The sequence below is a fragment of the Erithacus rubecula genome (assembly GCF_903797595.1).
Source record: "Erithacus rubecula genome assembly, chromosome: 2".
Taxonomy (NCBI): domain Eukaryota; kingdom Metazoa; phylum Chordata; class Aves; order Passeriformes; family Muscicapidae; genus Erithacus; species Erithacus rubecula.
Window position 1 is genome coordinate 35245766 of NC_136685.1, and position 21591 is coordinate 35267356.

Genomic DNA, 21591 nt, shown 5'->3' on the forward strand with positions numbered 1-21591 from the left:
CCAATCCAATCATTCCCTGCACAGAGAGAGCTAGCTAGCACTCACCAGGAGATGCTGGTATGCTAGGAGCCCTTCAACTGAAAAGCATTCTCCTCAGAAAGTGAAGGGGCAGAAGGAGTAGCAGAAGACACGCTACCTACTTCCCCTCTCTGCTAAATGGCAACCCACATACACATAATGTCACTATCAAAACTCTTTCATCCAAATAAAACCATGGTGAAGGGTTTCACAGATCTTTCAAAACTGAAATACAAGAAGTCAGCTCTTGAAATCATCCTTAACAATGCCATGCACTGAAAGTTTCATAGCTTGTGTGGACTCCTCTTCCCAGGTCTCTAGTGGGTAGCAGCACTGCTGTTTTGGAAATGGAGAGCTGTGTACCAACCCGTGAAAGCAGGGCCATGCTGTGTTAAGGCTCTGGACTAACATTTGGAAGATGAGACTTCAGCAGCAGCTTGGTCTCATAGGCTCACCTCACCCTCCATCTGCTAAGCAAAGATAAGGATCTTCTCCAAGTGCTTGGCTTGCTTAGTACCAAAACATCGTGGGTGAGACTCGCACTTTCCTTTGCATTTCCCCAGGGTCCAATCTAATAATAGAGGAGGTAGTACTGACTACCGTAATACAACTATCAGCATCACAACAGATTTATGATCACTCGAGTTCCTGGACTTGATTAGGTTCATGCTGCCAAAGATAACTATGCCAAACCTAGCATTTGCAACTGCAAATGCATTCTTGTCAACCTTTTTAGCTTTCATCTGTGCATATTTACAAGCCCTGAATCTGAAGTTCAAATAAATCCAGTAATTCACTCAAACCCACCAGGATTTGAAAACATTAGGGAAGTGTCAAGATGTCATTGAGCTTGTTCTGCAGAAAAGAGTGCTTTATAGTTTCAGAAAGAAATAGACAAGGGAGCTATTTAACGAGATGGTGGCATATTGAAACATGGATAGATAAGTAATTAATAGCTACCTTCTCTAAGTGAAAACTTTTCTGAGTGAAAAAACAGCTTATATGAAAAACTACAAGTCAACTGCTGCCATTTTTGGATGGATAAGAACTGTCATGCATGTTAGCATCTCCATTTCCATGAAGGATTTTGCTCCTTTAAGCAATTCACAAAGACTTTCACATAGAACAGCATGTGGGAAGCAAGGAACTAACAGAAGGAGACACCAAAGAAATGCTGATATTCGCAACCAGAATTCTAATGAAAAATGTTATCAGAAACACATAAAAACAGGAGAGAACTGCTGTGAGAAGCTGAAGCTTTATTCCCTTAGGATCAAGAGTAACTACACAGTTGTATAGGTGCTATCATTAGTGTACAAAATATTGGCCAAATAATCTTTTTATGTAGGTAGCTCAAAACATGTTATTATTTCAAAAGTCCAATATTCAAGCAGCAGATCACCCAGTTAAGAATCTCTTAACCCTGATGTGCACGTTTCTTTAGCAAATTTCTATACAGCTTCAAGTGGAACATATGGCACCTTAAAGTAAACAAAACATGAGAGGGGCAAAATAGTCATGCTTCAAGAAACAGGAAGTATAAACCTATTAATTAAGCATTTAATTCCTTTTTTACCCTCATGTCTATCTTCACAGGTTCTCTCGGCAATCAACCAATTTTGGGATTACTGCTGTCATGCCAATCGTGGCAGTACTTCAGCTAAAAAGGCACTGTCAAACATAATGAAGTTTCCCTTCAGCTCGTTCCCACACTGGTGCTGCATACAGCACACACACTGCCTGGCAAGGGGAGTTGGAGGTAAGGCTGGAATCTGCCCCAGTTCCCAGAACTGCAGACCCCTCCCAGGTGGTAATGGCACGATTGAATCACCAATGGTCGAGACTGTGTGCTATAGAAACCACCTCACACCCTCCTATAAAACACACTAATAGCACCCAGTGGTGCATTTTTGTCCAGCTTAGTGGTGGATTTGGCAGTGCTGGGTTCAAAGTTGGTCTCGATGATCTCAAAGGTCTTTTCCAACCTAAACAATTCCATGACTCTTTTCCAACCAGCACATGCCTTGGACTGAGACATACTGTAAATATGAAAAAATTTCCCAGCATTTCACTATTATAGCTCAACCTCTCACTTGAATCCATGGACATCATCCCCTGTACTTCACCCAGTGATGTTGCCCACAGAGCACAAGGAAGAATATGGCAGAGAAATTTCCCATGGAAGGAGAATATACATCTCTCTATTTCTAAGTTTGTTTTCATAGTGGTCCTGTGTTCTGTGGGAACTGGTGTTGGCAGAGATCAGACTGTAGGTCAGGGCTTATAAAGCTTTGAAATATATGACAGTCACTGACAACGAGCTGTGCATTTCTATCTGTTGACTCAGGCAAAGGAGGCACTACTGGTGTCATGACTGCATTTAAAACACACATGTGGCTGCCTCACCTGAATTATCCCTGCTTTCTGTCCCTAGTATGCTCTGGCCTGGCAGCTGATGCTCCCCAGCAGCTTGTGGCAGTGACCATCTGAAGCCAGTGACCCAGGCTACAGGCTCCTGGGGCATGGACTGTCACCCTGCTGTCACCCAGCCCACAGCACAGCGGGCCCTGACTCTGGGAATCACTGCAGCATAAATGAGGATAACCAAAATGCCAACGGAGGGCAGATACCCAGCCCGGCAACAACAGCACGATTTAGAGCAAACACCCTGTATCCCAGAGCTGGGAATGGAAATTTCTGTGACAAAAACTTCACAATGTGAAAGTCTGTATTAAAAAACCAGCAAGCTGCACCGTTTGGCATCTTGTATTCCAACCCTTGTGAGAAGTCCAAATAGCTCAAATACAAATCTGTAATATTGCTCTCTGAGTAACAGCTATTTTAAACCCATTTTGGCAGACACTAAGAGTCGTAAGCAAAATGCCAGCTGTATGGTTCCTTGAGTCCTTCTGGATCCAGCCAGCCAGCAGCTGTGATGGGACACCCTCCTGCTCTGCTAAGGAAGCTCTGACATCTTCACCTTCCTCTCAGCCCAAGTGTGCTGGGTTCCTGCAGCAAGGAGAGCTTGCCTCTGCTGCTCCAAGGACAGAGGAATACCACCAATAAAAATCAGAATCTTTCAAGTTTCAAAAGTTCCCCTTCCATAAAACAAGCCTTAAAAAGAGGATAGAAAATGAGACACACAACTTTTCTATAGGCACTCATTTGAGATGACCCATGCAATTAATTCATTTGACCACTTCACATTTCCTAAGTTATAGCAATAAGCAGAATAAAAGATTTTTTTAAATGTCCCACTTTTGTGTTATGTATAAAAGTGTCTAGTTTGCAATTTAACAGCAAAAATTAACATCCCCACACAAATACACAGACTGTGATAGCAATTTACAGATACCTGAACATCAAACACTTGCTGATCCTGGTCACTTCTCTGTTCCTCTTTATCCTTCCCAGCAGCTTCCTCTGAAATCTCAGTGTTCACCAGCTTTCTGAGCACTAGCCAACCCTGAAGTGTGCCGGGTACACAACTTGCCATTTAGCAGTTTCCTTTCCCTGGCTCTCCAGGCTACACAAAGCTCCCACCCCAGACTCCTATCTGGGACTTCATGATGGGATGGTAAGATTAAGCTTTGTGACCCCACAGCACAAGTTACAGTGCATTAAACTAAATATAAAAAAATGTAAGTAAAAGTAAGGAAAGGTCTACAATAAATAAATCCCACTTTTTCAATGCACACCACAGGAACACACATATCCACAAAAAGGATTAGGTACTATGTCCTTGTTGGATGGAGGGAAGTGGAGAGGTCAAGCCAGAAAACCTGGGAAGTAAAAGTAGAATTATTCAACATAGTGATGGCATGGCAAAAAGAAGGATTTTTTGCACAACTGCATCAAGGCCTGCAGGGACAGGGGGAAGAGGAGGGGGTGAGAAGGGATGATGTTCAAACAGCAATGCTGGCAGAGCATGAGGTCAGTCAAAGAAGGTCATGTCATTCCAGCAGAAAACCCTGCTGGAATTATCCTACTGGGCAGGAATGATCGTACTCACAGAAAGACTGCAACGCACAGTCCTGGTTAAACTAAGTAACCCAGGGCTCCAGCTATGGAAAAACAAATCCCAGGAAGCAAGGCCATTCCCAACAAACTGGACACAGACAGACTGCAGCTGCTGAAACACATAACTGGAGTGACATAATATTAGAACATACTTTTATGCTTACTAAGACAACAACAAACCCAAGCCTGAAGCTGTATTTTGGGCACACTAGCTCAAACTATCTTTAGACAGGAAAAGTGTGTGTGTGTGTACAGATGTTCCAGCAGGCACAGAGACCAGAGAGCTGGAAAAATCACTCACTCACTTCCAAACCTCATAAAAATTGTCTGTTGCAAATACGGGTGGAGATAAATACACCAGGCAATGCCGAAACAAAATAAAAACAAAAAGCAGGCAAGAAGCCAGTAGTTGGTCAGGGATTGGTGAGGTATAGTGGCTCCATGCCTTCTCCAGCTTTACTTCTCCCAACAGATGTTTCCAGGTGTTATCCCCTCCTGCAGTCCCCCTGCTATGTTTTATTCCTCCTGCCAGCTCTTTCATCCAGCTTTCTAACTATCTCACTTTCACAGCTGCTCTCTTGGAAGCATGATTGAAGCTATAAATTCACGTCTACACATCTGTAATAAAAATAGTTTTTGTAAAAGCTATTCTTCTTCCCTATCAATGGTGACACAAATGGTACAGAATCACTGGAAATTCAGGGGTCTCACTGCAGCTTTAATCAATGATCAAGACAGAGAGCAATACTCTGTCCCACAAGGAAAACAGTAAACATATATATATATATATATATATATATATATATATATATATATATATATATATATCTTGGAATTATTTCTCTTTGTGAAGAACTGAAAGATACAAGAAATGGCCCCAAAGCTCTTTTTCCATGGAACAGCTATTATTTTTTTAAGTAAAACATAATTATCCCCTTGTTCCAGAAAACACATCTACACGCCTTCTTCCTTTGTCCTCTTGGGTGTAAGGAAATCCTTGGGGATGCAACTGAAGCAAGCAATGCTTTCAATGTCCCTAAAGTGACCTAAGTCAACAATACAAAAGACTCTGCTCACCTCATAAGCTCCAAATCTTTCTTAATCTTCAGCCTTTGGCAAAGCAGAAACCTCAAAGCTTGTGCTTTGGGCATGATACAGAAGTGACCATTCCTGCAGGCAGTGCTTGTACAAGAAAACTGATCTGCATGGAGGCACATCTCCTTTGGGTTCAATTTGCCTTTACAGCAAATAAATCAGCCATGGGCAAGCACTGGGTTAATACCAGCAGGGCAAATTCCAGGAGAAAGAGCATAGCTTTGGGTGATGGAGATTGGCCACCCGGCTGTTGGTAGGGTAATGGAGGAATCAAATAAAGAAACACAAAATTGCACTGACAGGAGCAAAAAGAGATTGAAGAGAGACTGATTTAACAAACAGAGAAAGCCAAAGCAGGGAAGTTTGACAAACAGGGACAGTGCTTGTGGAAGAAGCTGACATGGCATTTTTATAACAAGGGCAGGGGAGCAGAGTTCAGCCCTGGACCTGGAAGGGACTGCTCCAGTGACTGCCTCTGCCTCCAGGAGAGGCTGGGAGCTCCCCCAAGCTCCTTGGCTCTGTGTGTGAGCAGCACAGCAGGGCTGTGCCTGCAAGGGGTGTGCCAAGCCACTGCTACTGCAGCGTGACAGCAGCTTCCCAACATCTAAGGGGATGCCTGTGATTTAAGAGCTGCAGCAGTATTCGCTGCAATTTTTGTTAAGGCTTTCATAGCTAGCCAGGCCACTATTGTTTTTATTGAAATTTACACATGCACACAGTACTTAAGAGAGAGAAGGGGGTGAAAATAGAAGCTGAATTGAAAGTTCAGCTTCTTTCAACTTAATTGTTGCTAGGTTCATCATCATTTTTTTTGACAGAATAATCTTTCCAAGGTGAATTATTTTCACTAGAAAAAAAAAGGAGACCAACAAATTGCTCTGTAAAATTTGTGCCTTAAATAATAAAGCAATTAATGGCATTTTAGCAAGCACACATTCTTCTCTCCAGAAATAAAATCCCTATTTCATCTCATCTAAATTGCTTGGTCAGCTTCAAATAAGCACAATATAAATCTCCTTCCCATACTGCTGCTGTTATCTATGATAAAGGGAAGAGACAGAAGGTAATCCTGTGTTCTGTATTCACTGACACATCATTTTCATGCTACACTACACTGTAATTTATTTCTAATGGGATAAACCTCTTGTAGTCTTCCTGCATTGTTCAGCCACACACACATCCCCAACTGGTACCAAGATTGTAGGACTGGCAGGTGCACCACTCAGGGACCCTGCTTGGTGGATTTAGGATGTCTGCTGCACATTTCAGCAAAGCTACAGCTGTGAAAATAAACAGAGAGACTGTATAATTAAGGTATGCTTTTATTCCTTCCCACCCACTGCCTCCTGCAAGCAAGGCAGTCAAAGAGTGTGACACTTTTCAGTACTTCTTGTAATTTCCAACTCAACTTTTCATTTTTTATCTCATCGGTTTGAGATGATGCAAAAAGACGTGTGGAGCTGTGAGAGATTAAAGGGCATGGAAACCAGCTGAAAGTGAGAAGTCCTTACGGTCTTAGCCACAGCACAGGTATAGTTTCATACAAAGGAAAATATCTTTGAAGCTCTTGTTCCTGTCCTCATTAAGAGGAATACAAGAAGTAAGTAAACCAATGTATGAACATCAAGTTGGGGTCATGAAAAGCTACATTTTTGTTTACAATATTTTCATAGCATTTTGCAAAAGAAGATAAAATCTATGGCTCAAGGCTTATAAAAACTTTATTCAAATTAGAAGTTTGAACTGAAGATCCAGTTATTCCTGATGCAGTCCTAGAGAGATGCAAACAGAAGGTTACCTATGATATTCCTGCAGAAATTAATATTTTCTGAGAACATCTCCATTAATTTGTACAACACTTTTCTCTGTCAAAATGTGCAAGACCACCACAGTTACTTAAGCTTCTGCCAGTTCATAAACACTATTATGAAGCATTATGACTTAAAGAGGTAAGAATCTCAGTTTTACCTTGCCTTTCACACCCACCTCTCCAGTTCTGCTGATTGCTACACTCACATACAGAGGACATCTTACAAAGTAATATATTGCCTAATTAGCTGTCTACTATCTGGCTACTTGTATGGCCCAATCACTCCAGCCATTTACAAAAGGATTAATTCTGTCTGGTTCAGATGCAAGGCAGAAACTTGCAGGTGTGACAGTGAGCTCTCCATATTCCCTTCACTGTCAATGCAAAGTGACAGTCCCTTCCAGGGCACTTGTCACACCACTGCAAGTACCCATTTTTGAGGTGATGTGTGAACCCCTTGCTTCCTAGGGAAGGGACTAAGAGCTCCACTGTGGCCACCTGGGCATGGACAAACTCCAGCTCAAAGGGGTCTGGCAGCAGGAGGGCTGGGTCTGGTCTCAAAGGTCACTCACAGCAGCGTTTCAGCTGCTTTGCCATCTCCAGCTGGACTGGGGTCCTCAGGGCACCCCAAGGCCCTGGAAGGTGACAGCAGGAGTCCATCTGCAGAGAACAGGCAGGAGCAGGGAGGTTATTCTCACCCTGTACTCAGCACTGGTGAGGCCACACCTTGAGTGCTGTGTCCAGTTCTGTCCCCTCCATTTAGGAAGGACCTGGAGACCCTAAAGCACATCCAGAGGAGACAACGAGGCTGGTGAGGGGCTGGAACACAAACCCTGTGAGGAATGGCTGAGGGAGCTGGGGCTGTTCAGCCTGGAGAAAAGGAGACTCAGGGGTGACCTTATCACTCTCCACAACAGTCTGAAAGGTGGCTGTAGCCAGGTGGGGTTGGTCTCTTTCTCCAGGCAGCACTGACAGAACCAGAGGACACAGTCTTAAGCTGCACCAAGGGAAATATAGGCTGGATATCAGGAAAAAGTTTTTTCTAGAAACAATAATAAAGTACTGGGATGGTCTACCTGGGGAGGTGGTGGATGGTTTTAAACACCATCCCTGGATGTGTTTAAAAAAAAGATTGGATACAGCACTCAGTGCCATGGTTTAGTTGAGGTGTTAGGGCATGGGTTGGACTTGATGATCTTGAAGGTCTCTTGTAACCCAGTGATTCTGAGTGTCTGTGTGAAATACAATGCCAGGCACCAGCAGCAGGGCTGCAGATGCTTTATATTGCTTCTTGCTACAGATTATGAATGTTAGCTCTGGTTTACCAACAATTCATGCTTCAAAAATTTGATAAAATACCCCAAAGGCTAATTCCTCCTGAACTCCGTCCCTGCTGCCACAATCAATTTGTATTATGACTTTGTTCTGGGCATGTATCTGCAGCCACTTATGTGAGTGGCCCAAAAGACTGGATCGAGCCCAGCCTAGGCAGGCAGTGCTGCTCATGTCCACACTGGGTCATGGGCAAAGGGAAGCAGTCCCAACAAGGCTGGATGCTACTTTAGCAGGGATTCCAGCTGAGATTCTGTGAATGAAGCTCCCTGCAGAAACCACCAAGCAGCCTTGCTGGATGCATGCATTACATACAGTACAAAGTTAAAGGCTACCCTTCACCTTCAAAGACAATCTGTAGCTACACTTACACCATGTTAGGCCATTCATAAAATAAAGCTACAAGCAACTGCTTTATTCTCAGTGCAGTGTGTGAAACACGTGGGGTTTTTTCCATTTCCACAGAAACTCACTTCACCTACTAGCCCCTCAGGACAGCTTGTAAAACTAGAAAAAATAGTGTACTGTCCACTGCTTCTAATTAAAATCTTACAGTCTTGTGGTCAGAGAGCTCTGGAGAACTGGTGAGGTCACGTGATTTCCTTGAGGTCAGACAGAAGAGCACACTAGCCCAGAGATGACAGATTTCTTGGCTTGTCCATGCAATGCAGCCCTCTGCAGCCTGAGCCAGAAATGCCGTCACTGGGAAGCTCTGGTTCCTCTCAGTAACCTAACTTTAAACAGTCTGGATCTCTAAAGGAGAAAATCCCATGGAAGCACAATCTCCCCCCCACCACTCCCCCAAGGGTTCCAAGAGTAACTTTTTCCCTCAAAGCCTTCTTGCACCTGCAGATGTTGCTCTGGGAGCCAATGTGGCTCCAAAGCCTGTGCCAATCTTCAGCCACTCTGCAGCTTTTCTGCATTGCTGAGTGCCAGTAAGTGTTCACACTCCAAGCAGTATCTGGTCTGACCATTTGCATGTTCCTCCAGCTGCTTGAGAGCCCATCTGCTCAGACAGGATTGCTGGCTCCACTCGCTGCACACGACCCAGTGTTTCCACTGCTTACTCTGGACAACCTGGGGGACACACTGGTGGGGAAGTGACAGATCTTTGCATGTGTGACACATTCACTCCATCTGTTACCTCGTATTTTCCCCAGGTATTTACATCTGGAGTCATGAGATGTCTTTGCCTCTGGTGAGTTTCCAATACTCACATCCACATGTTAAGATGGAAATAACATCTGAGTGGAAGACTCCTAGTTTGGTCTTTACATTTGTATTTTCAATGACTAATTTTGTTTAAGTTGGTAAACGCAGCTGTTGCCTTGCCAGTTGGTGACATTTCCTTTTGGACTTCCCCCCTGGTTGGTGTGTCTCTGCCAAGACATGTAAATTGACTCATTCCTTGTATTCCTTTGCCTTTTTATACAATGCTTCAGTAAGAATTTGCAAAAGGTCTCTTGAGATTTGTTTCCTTAAATAATTATTAGCCCTGCAATGCCAGACAGTCTTTTCTTGCATGTTTCTTGAACTGTCACTTAAGCACCCCATGGTCAGGATGCTGAATATTACTGATGTAACAGTTCACTATACTACATCCAGCTGTAATTTTTTTTGTGGTGACTCGGCCATGTCACCATCAACCATAAAGTGCTAAGAGAATGCCCACTGGTTTAACACCAGCACTATCCATAATGAACCATTCATGCAGCTCTCTACTTGCTTCAATGGCTCGAGCTTGTCAGTGACTTCACAGCCATTATAAATACAGACTCAAAAAGAATAGATTTGTCTCCTGAAAAAGGTAATAAACATATTCTAACCAAGAGCTCCAAACAAACAACAGCATCAAACTGGCAGGTGATTTGCCTCAAGCCAGGGAGCAGGAGGCTAGCCAAAATATGGATAGCAGAGGCCATCCAAAAATCTGGCCACCACTTTATCTCCTGAATTGAAATTTCTCAGCTGAAGCTGTAAGAGAAAAAAATTAGAATCTCCATTTTTCATTTTGGGTAGTGGTTTTTTTTTTTGTATTTGATGCTTGTACCAGTGAAAAGAACAGAACTTTTCTTCATCAACTTTTGCAATCACTTGCATCATCTTTCTGGAATACTTTATCTAAAAAGCAATTTCTTTTTATCAATTGCACTACGTTAATTTTTTCATATTCTTGTATTTCTTGAAGAACTCAGCAACTACTCATTCAACCGTTTTTCAGCAATGGTCTCTACCTCCAGCTACCCCAAATTGTGGTTTTAGATAGCTTCTCACATCTGCCTTTGTGCTATGAGACAGCAGCTCTGCTTTGGGATTTTCAGTTCCTTTGGAAAAGCCACAGTGCTCCTCCCACCACCATCATCATCCTTCTCCTGTCACTTGCTAACCTCAGACAGGCCTGTTGGGTGGTAGAACCTGGCCTGTTGAGCAAAGGGAAAAGCTTTTTCAGGAACTAAATTGGCTTCCTATGCAAGGCTATCTTCTTATTTCTCTTGGGGCTGAATGTGTTCAAATGTCTAATGATGGTTTTGGTATTTCCATCCTTAGGAAGTCCACTATCTGGGATAGCTCAACTGAAAATCAGTAACATTTTTAGCAACATGTGGTATGTTCACTTAAGTAGTAAAACTATTTTACTAATTCTTCCTAATTTTCTGTCTCTCTCTTTTTTCTTTTTTTGTATCACCACAGAAAAATAATCACTTCTATTGCACATTAAGGTGTGCTGAAGATAAGCACTGTGTTTGTCTGCAATACACTTCAGAACACAAGAATTCCACCAACTGCTGTGGAGACACATTTACACTATGTCCAGGCATCACCAAGAGAGCCAAGAGAGCAAGCAGAGTTCTGCCAGGCTCCACATTATTGCTTTGGAGATAGAAGATGACATTTGGCCATTGATTCCTTTGCTCTGTCACTGGCCCTAACCCCAAGAAAGAAGTCTCCCTTTTAGTAAGAAGATGTCAGCTGAGGAATTTGGTCCAAACCTGCTGACAGCTCTTATCTCATGCAGTAGTTGTCTGTTGGTAATACTTAATTGTCATTTCACGCACTGCGTTTGAAATCTAGTTCAGAGCAATCGACCACTAATTGGTTCCCAGTCTACAAGCTATTTTTCTGCCTTGGAAGTTACAATTAATGCTACTCCCTCTGAGTTATCATCATCGTGCTTCATGAATATATTATAGCTTTGTTTTCATTCTTGAGACTGCTCTTCATCAATTCCTGGTCACAGACAGTTTGCTTACTCAATACTCTATTCCTTCCATCTCCTTCACCTGCATCTCTTTTGTTCTTGCAGGCTTTATTTCATTGTTCCAGAAACCCACTTTCCGTGGGGTTTTTTCCAAACTTTTCCCTGAAGAACTCTTCAAAGCCTGGCTCATGGCTTTCACCAAAGCAGGTCACATCATTTCATCTGACAGAATCTGCTATTTACCTGGCAAGCACTTTGCTGGAACTGTTACCTTGCCATCCTTCTCTAAATTGCCTCTTTTGCAAGGACAGATCCTTTGCCTGTAGCTGAACCCCAAACACAGTGTTGCATCACTGCTTTTCATCACAATGTTCACCCCATTCAGTCTAGGCCATGAGACTCTACAACCTTGCCTTAAGCAAGGTCAGATGAAGCCTTGATTTGGCCTCTGGGTTCAAGGGGTAGCCACACACTGCCAGCTGCTAAAGGAGTACAGCAGTTTTTATATCACCTACATTCTACTTGATAAGGATGCTGCAAGATTAAAAGATTCTGGGCACTCACATTTTACAGTAACAGCAGACATTTCAATACCTGGTTCAAAAAAGAAACCACATCTTACATCTCAGAAATGGCTGTGTTCTGTCTCCAGAGCTGATGTAAACTGTTAATACCTTCTTCTGCATGACATTTTGCATTGCTTCCCACCCTAATATGCTAGTAGTTATCACCACCTGAATCTTATGTAAGTTCACATTAGGACTGCCTAAATATGGTGAAACACAGAAACTTAACACCTACCAGAGCCGGAAGAAAAAAATTCAGATTTTTTTATTTTTTTGGCTACTGAACTAGCTTATAGTCTTCTACACTTACAGTGCTTTTTGGTTCAGCAGATGGAGAATTAAAAGAAAGGCCCCTTTTGCCAACAATTTTTACTACTTCACGTGAGAGATGTTAGCTGCACATGGGCCCCACGTGACACAGTAATTTTGGACCCGACAATGGCTAAACTGTAAGGGAAGAGGAGATTTTGCACTTGAACAGTCAAGCCACTGACCTGAAATATTAACATTCAAAAGTCAGGTTTGAGGGAGAGTCAAAATGGGCCAGCAGTGCTGGAAAGAACTGTTGCTCATCCTTGCAAAAAGCCCAGACTTTCGGGAGACACACTCCACAGAGAGGATGGAAATTTAACCCAGGGGGCCAGTACCTGGGAATTGCTAAGTCACTTTTCCACAGCAAAACTGTAGTGGGTAACTATCGACCAAACAAGAGATAAAGAAGCCAAATGAGTATGGTAGGGACTGCTCTGAAAATCTACAGGATGGACAATGGATTAGGCCAGTGCACAGAGGCCATCTGCACTGAGGATGTCATCTCTGGCACCAGCCAAACGGGGTGGGAGATGGGATGGGGAGAAGGAAGAATGAAAAACCACAGCTCGGGGTAAAAGTTTTCTGGTTAAAAAAATGAAACTAAAAAAATGCTATTTCTGAGATACTGGGAAATGAGTGAGAGTCTTTTAATCATAACAGAAGACAGAAACAGGGAAGACAAAGAAGATATGTTCAGAAGAACATAAAACCCAGAGATGTCTTAATGATATTTGCAGATAACAAGCTCTCAAGTAGTATAAATACAGTCTGAGCAAGTGTAACCAATATATAGCTTGCTTTAAAAAAGACACCATCTGCATTTCACCTCTTCATGTTAACACACTGTAATAAACAAACAGCTATGGAAAGCAAACAACAAGGGACCTGGGCTGTGTTAAAAACTTCCTTGTATAACCCCAAGCAACTACTTTGTGCCTCAGCTTATACACACATAAAAGCAATAGTACATAGTACATACAATTGTACATAGTACAATTAGTGTCTGTAAGGTGAGTTTAATTAAAATTTGGTGGTTTAAGTACTGCTCTAGTGTGTAACTTTGAGAAAAGTTATGTAATTTTTGCCATTTATTGTCATCTGGTACATAATTTCTCCCTAGAAAATGCATTTTTTTTTTTTTTTAAGTACAGAGCATAAATAAATGATCTGTGTTTCTGAGATAGAAGGAGGCTGGAATCCACTTGTTCCAATCCACACTTTAAAATGACATAAGTGACATCCCTAGACAGTCTGGGCCATCACATTGTGGCATTGCCTTGTGCTGAGAAAGAGAGATCAGCAAGAGGACACAGGACACGGTCAGTACCTGTCTGCACTAACTCCCTACACCAAGTGTCCAGGAAAGAACTTCCAGTGTAGCTTTTTACAAGCCAAAGGCAGGTGTCTGAAAAATCTGTAGCTAATAGATCTCAGAGGAAGAAAAGAGAAATTTGAAGGAAGACTGAAACTACTATTTCAGATTCCCAAGAGGACAGCTAGCTTCTGTTGCTCCAAGTAATAACAGTGTTGCTTCATTTCCTTTGATTATGATTTTTGTGATACCTGATTTTCTTTGCTTGGCCTCTTAATGGCTAGACACCAATTCTGTGCATGACTGTGCTGCAGTTTTGTTTCTACATCCTGATAATCACACTTCTTTGATGGAGCATGTTTTAATACTACCTGTAGATAGGCTGAGCTGCCATCAAACCCATAGCGACTGGGTTTGTTCTCAGCTTTTGATTTTATTAAATGCAGGCATGGAAAGGCACCAACTGAAGCATCAGCTCAAACAGGAATGAGCTCCAATCCCTGCTCCCAAAAGCAAGCTTTGAGAGACATGGGAGCCCCAGGGAGCACACAGGGCCACCTTCACCTTAGTTAAACTCCTCCATTTCTGTTACACTCTCATCTTCCATTTTAGCACCTGTAGAGCAGAGAGAAGAAATACTTGGGGGAAGGATGCCAAGGGAAGACTTCCTTGCAGAAGGTTTTTGTTTCGTTGCTCATGAGCAGGTAGGTGACAGGTGCCCATGCTGGCGTGGGTGCACACATGGGCTCTCATGGAAGACAGAGCGCCAACGCGATTCCCAGGAGACTCATCTCCCGTACGAGACACCCACGGTCACACTGCAACCACAGCTGCACCAGCTGCAGTCCTCTTGGAGCCTCTGCTCTCAACATACCTGGTCAAAGATATCCTAAACTGTAATGCCATCCCCCATTATCCCAATGGAGATAATAATCCCTCTGGCAGCAGACCCAAAATCAGGATCCTTTATGGTAATGGAGAGATTTACCAACACCTTTACCACTAATATAATCTGCCAACAAAACACTTTTCATCATCTGTTTTAAAATATATAAGTCTGAACATCTATTCCTTATCAACTTCATAAAACAACAGAACTGAAGACCAGCAATACAGGAGCTCCTGATGTTTGCAACTTGCTTATAGGACCCAAATCTAAAAGACAGCATCACTGCATTCAGAGATGTCACATCAAGGTTTCCAGTAGCCTCAACATTTCCCATTTCATTAAATGAAAGAAGGGGTGGAGAAAGGAGGAAACTGAATTTCTGCTCCACTTACTTGACAAATGCAAAAAACTGCATATATATCAACTGACACAACCTCTCTGAGTCTTGCTGAAACACACAAACAAAGCAAAACCAACACAGGCAACTAGAATTTGCTGCTGTGGTCTGGGAAAATGGTTTAAAACCCAGAAGGTTTTGGATACCTTGTTTGAATGCTTCCAAATGAATAACTGCACATAAGTATACAGTGAATAGCAGGCTTCAGAATTCAGCACTTATCCATCTACACCACTTCAGTGGTAATCAACAGATTAACTTGGTATGACAATTTAGCTACAAGTCACAGCCTGGAAGCACTTCCCTCCCCCCTACACCTAAATCACAGTCAGAATAGCTCCAAAGGAGATTAGGAAGATGACTTTGCCAAGCACAAAACACTGACCTAAATGTGTTCCTCTTTAAGTAGGTGGATGTTCTAAATTTGACTGAAATGGCAATGTTCAGTCCAGCCCTTTTGTGTTTGTCAAGATTTGTATAAGCTTTTAAAGCCTCTCATTTCTTTTAAAGCAGGTTTTACTACCCCTAGAAATATTTTCTGCTCTTAGCCTTTTTGCTATAAACACACTGACAAATTGCACATACCCATATTCTGCTGAATCTAGAGAAATGACAGGGTTTGTGCTTCACCTGCTACATCTGAAAAAAGAAACAGCTGCAGGTGATGCTCTGGCTTGTGCCAGCACTTGGTAGTGGTGTTCTAGTGTACAAGAGGGAGGGCTGCTTCATCAAACAATGTGCTCTGCAAGCTTTTACACTGTAAGCAAGGAGATCCCAAAATACAGGCTGCAGCATTTCTTATTTTCATCCATATGACTGTTAAATCAAAGGGATTTACATGGATTAGCAGGGGACAAAATTAGCCTATTTTAGTAATGGTAAAATGACATTAAGATTATAACCCATCTCACATTCCCAAGATTAATTACTTCCCAACTCAATATATTGAAAGGTTCTTTCTGCCTAACAGAGTCATGTCAAATGAAAATAAAATAGATTTTCCCTATTTTATTTTCTATTTTAGACAAGATGTATTTTAAAATTGAAAGAATTCATTGGTTCATTTTCTTTAAAGAATGAAAAAAGAGCACAGGCTGCTATGCTGCTTGGTTAGAAACATCAGACAGTGGCTACTGACAACTCACTGAACCCTGGACTGTGACATCACAGCTGGCCACACTGCAATTCTTTGTGGAAGATGGAGCTCTCTTGCACACCAGTGAGGTTGCACTTCCCCCCCACCCAGTTGCTCCTGAGATTCTCACACCTGAATAACTGCCCCTGTATGGGAACATTCAGAGAAAATGTCACAGAGGTTTTGAAATGACAACCAGAAAACACACTGTGGTCTTAGTTCTGCTTAGCTTTTTAAGAGCTTGAATTTTAGTTTTTATTAGCTTCTGCAAGGCTGAATTTCCCAGAATGATGTAACTGCTGTCTTAAAATAATCTGAAAATGTATTTTTCTGTCCTCACACAACAGCTCTACATCTCCCCTCTGCTAAGCTATGTCTAGAATAGCTAATCTGAGATCAACTCACACATCGGTTTCTAAGGGACACAAATACAAAACTAGCTGAAGGATACCAAGGATGACGCAGAGAAATGTATTTTGCACACACAGGGACACAACCACTTTGACAATGTGTAAGGAATCCTGGGCCACCACAGGACATGCAAAGTGCCTGCACACTGCTCCCTGTGCATGGCCTCTGTGCCCAGCCCAGCCCACATCTGCAGAGCGTGCCTCCGTCTGCAGCTGTGACAAACAGCAGAGTTACTCCTGGAACTCCTGGAGTTGTACACCTAGACACAGCATTTTCCTCCAGCAGGCAGCTTATTCTGGCTGATTTGCTTGAAGCTGCTTGCACCCTTCCCTCCATCAGCAAATGCAGGGGCTGGTTTACAGCCCCTGTCCTGGGAACTGCATCTCCGCAGGGCTGCGTGTGTGCACTACAGTTTGAGCACTTTGGGACTGCTCAGAGTGAAATGCATAAAATGCTAATGTATTACTAGACTCCTACAATATTTTTAAATAGCATCTCTGGTATATAGAATTATTTTACAAGCAAGTCAGTGTTCCATGACACCAAAGATTTTTATTTTATCTTTTAAAGTTTAAATACCAGTGAAAAGTGGGTGTTGATAGGATCTGCCAGCAGCACAAACAAAATGTACGAATCCAGACTAGAAATGAACTGATCTCTCCACAACAGGGAAAGTAAGGCAGCACAACGGAAAAATATTCCACCATACACAGCACCTTGAAAGTATTGAACAAGCAAGTAGAACAAAGATTTAAAAGCACATTTGGACATGTGCTTCTTCAAGCAACATGTCAAAACCACTACCTTCTCCTCCCCTTCTTCTTGACAGATGGTCTGACTGGGCCCGAAGCCACACCACCAAGCTGTGATCTTGGCAAAACCCACAAGGTAAATAAGGCTGGGCACAAAGTACAACTGGATGGGAGGCATGTGAGTGCTGAAAGATGAGATCCTGGTGATTCCGAGAGCAGCACAAGCTCATCTGAAACAATGCTCAGGAACAGTGCCAAGAGTAAGCTCTAGAGGTAAACACTACATAGCCAAGGCTGCATCCATCTCCAGTTGAGGAGACATTTAAAAGGTTAAACACTTCAAGTTTCCTGGGCAAATCCCAATTATCTTCATTTTATTTTGAGCTACTACAAAAAAAACCCCACCAAAATCTCATTTATTGATTTTTTGTTTTCTCCTGTGCTGCTAGAGTGCTGTGAAGATGCAAGAAAGTGCTACCATGCTCTTTTGCAATAGGATGTGCTTCATGGGTTCCAAACCACCTCTATATAGGCTTTGTAAGATCAGCTGATTCCCTCAGAGCTAAAAAACACCAAGGAGATGCCAAGTCATATTGTTAGTGCAATTTTTTTTTTTTAGTGTTGTGTAATGGAACTATCTGCATGAGTACCAATCAATAATCAAAGCCAACTATGGCCAGATGACAAATCCTTCTGCTTCTGCAGGTCTAAATGTCAAATTACCAGTGCCATTTCAATTCTGGTTCATTCTTAAGTTCTGATCAAAGCTAACATAGCTGGGAACACAGTGCTTTCCACGCTCCACCTTCCCCCCTGCTCTGAAATCATCTGTCTCAAAGCCAGAAGTCTAAATGGAGTGTAGGGCAAGTTCAAAGCAGGGATGGTTGCTGGAGTCTACTGCCAATTCCACTCTGCAGTCACAGCTTGCTCCCACAGCTCCATTAGCTGCCTGCAATCAAGGGAGGACGACTCAGCCCTTGCTGTCCAGGTTTAATAGGTTCAGCTAGTTAATGAGCAATGGCTAGATTGCATTCCAAGACTTCACATCATTCATAAAGCAATTAAGTGTACACTTCTTGGGCTCCTCCAAGAGCCCAAGAGAACTGCTGTGTTCTACTGAGAAGATAACTGGAAGGCACAATTTTCAAAACAGAACAGTGTGACACAGTGGGAAACTGTCAGAATATTCACCTTCTCCAAGCATCATGCTGAATGCACCGTTCCTTCTCCACAAACCTCTCAAGAGCTCACTTACCTGTACAACCCTGGATTACAGATTGTTTTTCCTAGATGAAACCAAGAGCTGTAAACCACTGGGAAGCATCCCAGTGCATGCTGAGTGCTGACAAAGCAGACTAAGGAGCCACTGAGCTAACAAAGCAGAACTTTAATCTGAAAGCCACTGCAAAGGCAGGGGTACTTTTTACATGTATACTTTTTACACGTTCCCACCAGAGAACTGAAAGGCACTTTACAAACAACCTAGATTTACAGAGCTTGTAAGCTAAGTGACTTGAGCCCTCAGGCATTCCTCACCAAACCAGGACCATGTCCTCAGAGAACAAAGCTACCTCCAAAGGCAGAACTGGGGGAAATGCAAGCATTTCTATTTGACTTGCACATGTTCATTCACCCCCCATACTCTTTCACTACTGCTTTAACATATGTACTGCTGCAGTGCCCCTTCTGCATCACTGTGTATTTTTAAACTCTCACTTCCAAGGCAAAGATCCTTTTGTTTGTTACAGAGAGGCAAGTTCTCTGGCAGTACAGAGGATTCTCAGCCTTAAATGGCTGATTCACACTTGAGCCAAAGCTGGATCTTCCACAGACTCTGAAAGGACAGCTTTACATCTGCAGGTTGTCTTCTTCATGCTCTTCAGCTGAACCTGAGGGAGAAAGGAGTTCTGCTGGCAAGGACCTGTCTAAAAGACAGGCTACTTCTATGTGACACCAAATGTTGAGAGCCATGACCACAGAGCTAGTAAGTAGATGGCAGCCACACTGAGAGCATCCTCCTGCTCACGTGTAAGACTCACAAAAACCTGGATACTTACTGGTTTATGACATCTTTACTAAAAAGGAAAGAACACCAAAAAAAAATTTTTAACTCTCAAAGTCCCTTCATAAACTATTTCTGTGAAACCAGGAATCAGATTCCATTTATCTGAGCATATCCATTATCTAAACTGGAGGTAAGTTTCCGGAGGGGAAAAAAAACAACAACTCCTCTTTATTCATTTACCAAAAGAACTCTTCACTAAACTTTCAAAAAAGACTTTTGCAACAACACAAGACTGGTCTTTTTACTTTAAATGCAAAACCTTGGTATGGAAAGGAAGCACAGCTGAAGGGTTATAACACAAGAGGGTTATATAAGTTTTTTCATCTATTATTCTCCATTTCCTTTGCATATGCCAGTCAAAACTATAAAATACTTGTGGGAGAAATGCAGAAGGCATGGTTTCACATTCCAAAAGATCTATTTCCATGTGCTGCGTACGAGCCAGTCGACCACCCAGGAAAGCCAGGCAAACACACTTTGGCCCACCAGTGCTGCAATTGCTGATGAGCAGCCCTTCATTGTCAGGGCTTTGCCCTGCATTTCCAATGAGAAATAAGCATCAAGCCTGACAAGCAGCCAAACCTGTGGCTGCATCACCTCTCAGTCTGCCCTGAAACAGTAGTGACAAGCAGACCTGCACTTTCTCCTCTTGAGAAGTGGTGCCAAGTGCTAAAATATTTTTAATAAACTGGTCACAACAGAGAAAATTTAAAAAAACATTAGATAACCTTAATGCAGGAGGCTGTCATACTATCACCTGTTTATTTGTCAAACCCTTCCATCCTATCCCTTTGCCCTCCATGACAAAACTTTCACCTCAGTTTTATTAGAGAAATGAGAGCAAAGTTGGGTCATTTGCAGTCTTGGGAAAGGGTATGACCAGCTATTTTCTCTCCCCTAAGAGCCCTGGACAATGTTACTGTCTTTTCATACATCAATCACAGAAAGGTTTGGCAACTGTTTCAGAGTTACTAAAAATTAATCAGTCCCTAAGAGGCCAAGCTGGTTGAGAAACTGCTGGCTGGAGCAATATATAAGTAGTAGGCATGACTTGTCTTCAAAAAAGCAGAAGGCATTTGGTTTTAGTTAAAGGGGTAAAGGGCAGTAAAACCTGGCCAGGTATTTATTTATTGGACTGAAGTGCCTGCAGCAAGAGAGAAGGGTGAAACAGTGTAAAGTTTTTGTAATCCCAACCTTGGAAGAGAGGTAATTGAACTCTGGTTTCACTGTTGGAATGAGAGAGCACAGAAAATCTTTGGTATGTGCTGTAGAAATGATGATTTACAGAAGCAATGGGATGTCTGTGTGTGCGTAAAATCAAAAAAGATCTAAAAGCTCCAAAAGCCCTAAAGCTTTCCCAAGACTACACCTTTTCTTTGACCTGCTGGCCATTACCTTCTGCCAGTTCAAGACAGGAGCATAAGGAAGCAATAAGCCACTAGTGAGATTGTTGCTTTGCAGAATGATGCTTTCAGTTCAGCAGTGGGGAATGCTGACTGGCCATCACTGAAGCATACCCTTGGATCTCCCCAGCGTTAAATAAATAAATTTAATAAAAGTTACAAGTATTAATGAAGCTTTACACAGTCTTGACCCAAATCTCCACTGAGTGGTGTGGGTACTTGATAAAACTTCAGTACAGGCTAGTATGTGGACCTACCAGCTGTGACTTATTTGGCTCTCAGTCATGTTTCCATACTCAGTGTGAGGGCAACAACAGGGGTGGACAAGGAGAGACCCCCAGCTCTATTAATTTCAACTCTGGTGAACACAACTGACTTTCAGTTTATGGCAGAGCAAAAAAAAAAACATGGAGGTCCATCTAGGGATGCTGTAGAGGCTCACTGGATGTGTGGCAGAGAACAAGGAAAAAACAGTGAAGAGGAAAAATGGGATGACACTGCAGTGTTTAGCAGTGACTGTCAGGCAACAGTTAATGCTGAGGAATCTTGCAATTCTGTTTATGTTCTTTCAACACAAGCAGGTGTTAGGAAGCCCAGGATGGGAGGGGCATGCAGATAAAAAAAAGAAAGAGGAACCACTTTTTTTTCTCGTGTGCGTGATCTATTCAGATGAATCTTTTTTACCGACAGGCTTTCTTCCTGGAATTAGCACAGATGCCCAAGTGTCACTCTGTGGCTCTCTGATAAACACACAGCATACCTCAAATGTCTAGGTTATGTTGCCTGTTTGTAGTGGAGGTTTTGATGGGAGTTCTTGAGTTATTAGGTAATTTTTAACAGGGACATTATTAAAACCTCCCAACTTTTTCAAATTT

General features: G+C 42.5%; 1 protein-coding gene and 1 long non-coding RNA gene across 5 annotated transcripts in view; one reads left to right on the forward strand and one right to left on the reverse strand.

The window, feature by feature from the left end:
* The window catches only part of BACH2 (BTB domain and CNC homolog 2), a 184092-nt gene that overhangs the window by 106640 nt on the left and 55861 nt on the right, over window positions 1-21591 (reverse strand). Inside the window, exon 1 of one of the 4 annotated variants that reach the window (XM_079297490.1) lies at window positions 4031-4163. The exons of the other annotated variants lie outside the window; for them this stretch is intronic. The gene's annotated coding sequence lies outside the window, so the exon portion shown is untranslated. Of the gene's footprint in view, window positions 1-4030; window positions 4164-21591 lie in introns of those variants that run through there. 4 annotated transcript variants of the gene reach the window in all.
* LOC306798681 lies at window positions 16196-17882 on the forward strand. Its single transcript, XR_013773436.1, has 3 exons — window positions 16196-16297; window positions 17326-17384; window positions 17698-17882. It is a non-coding gene; the product is annotated as an uncharacterized lncRNA (long non-coding RNA).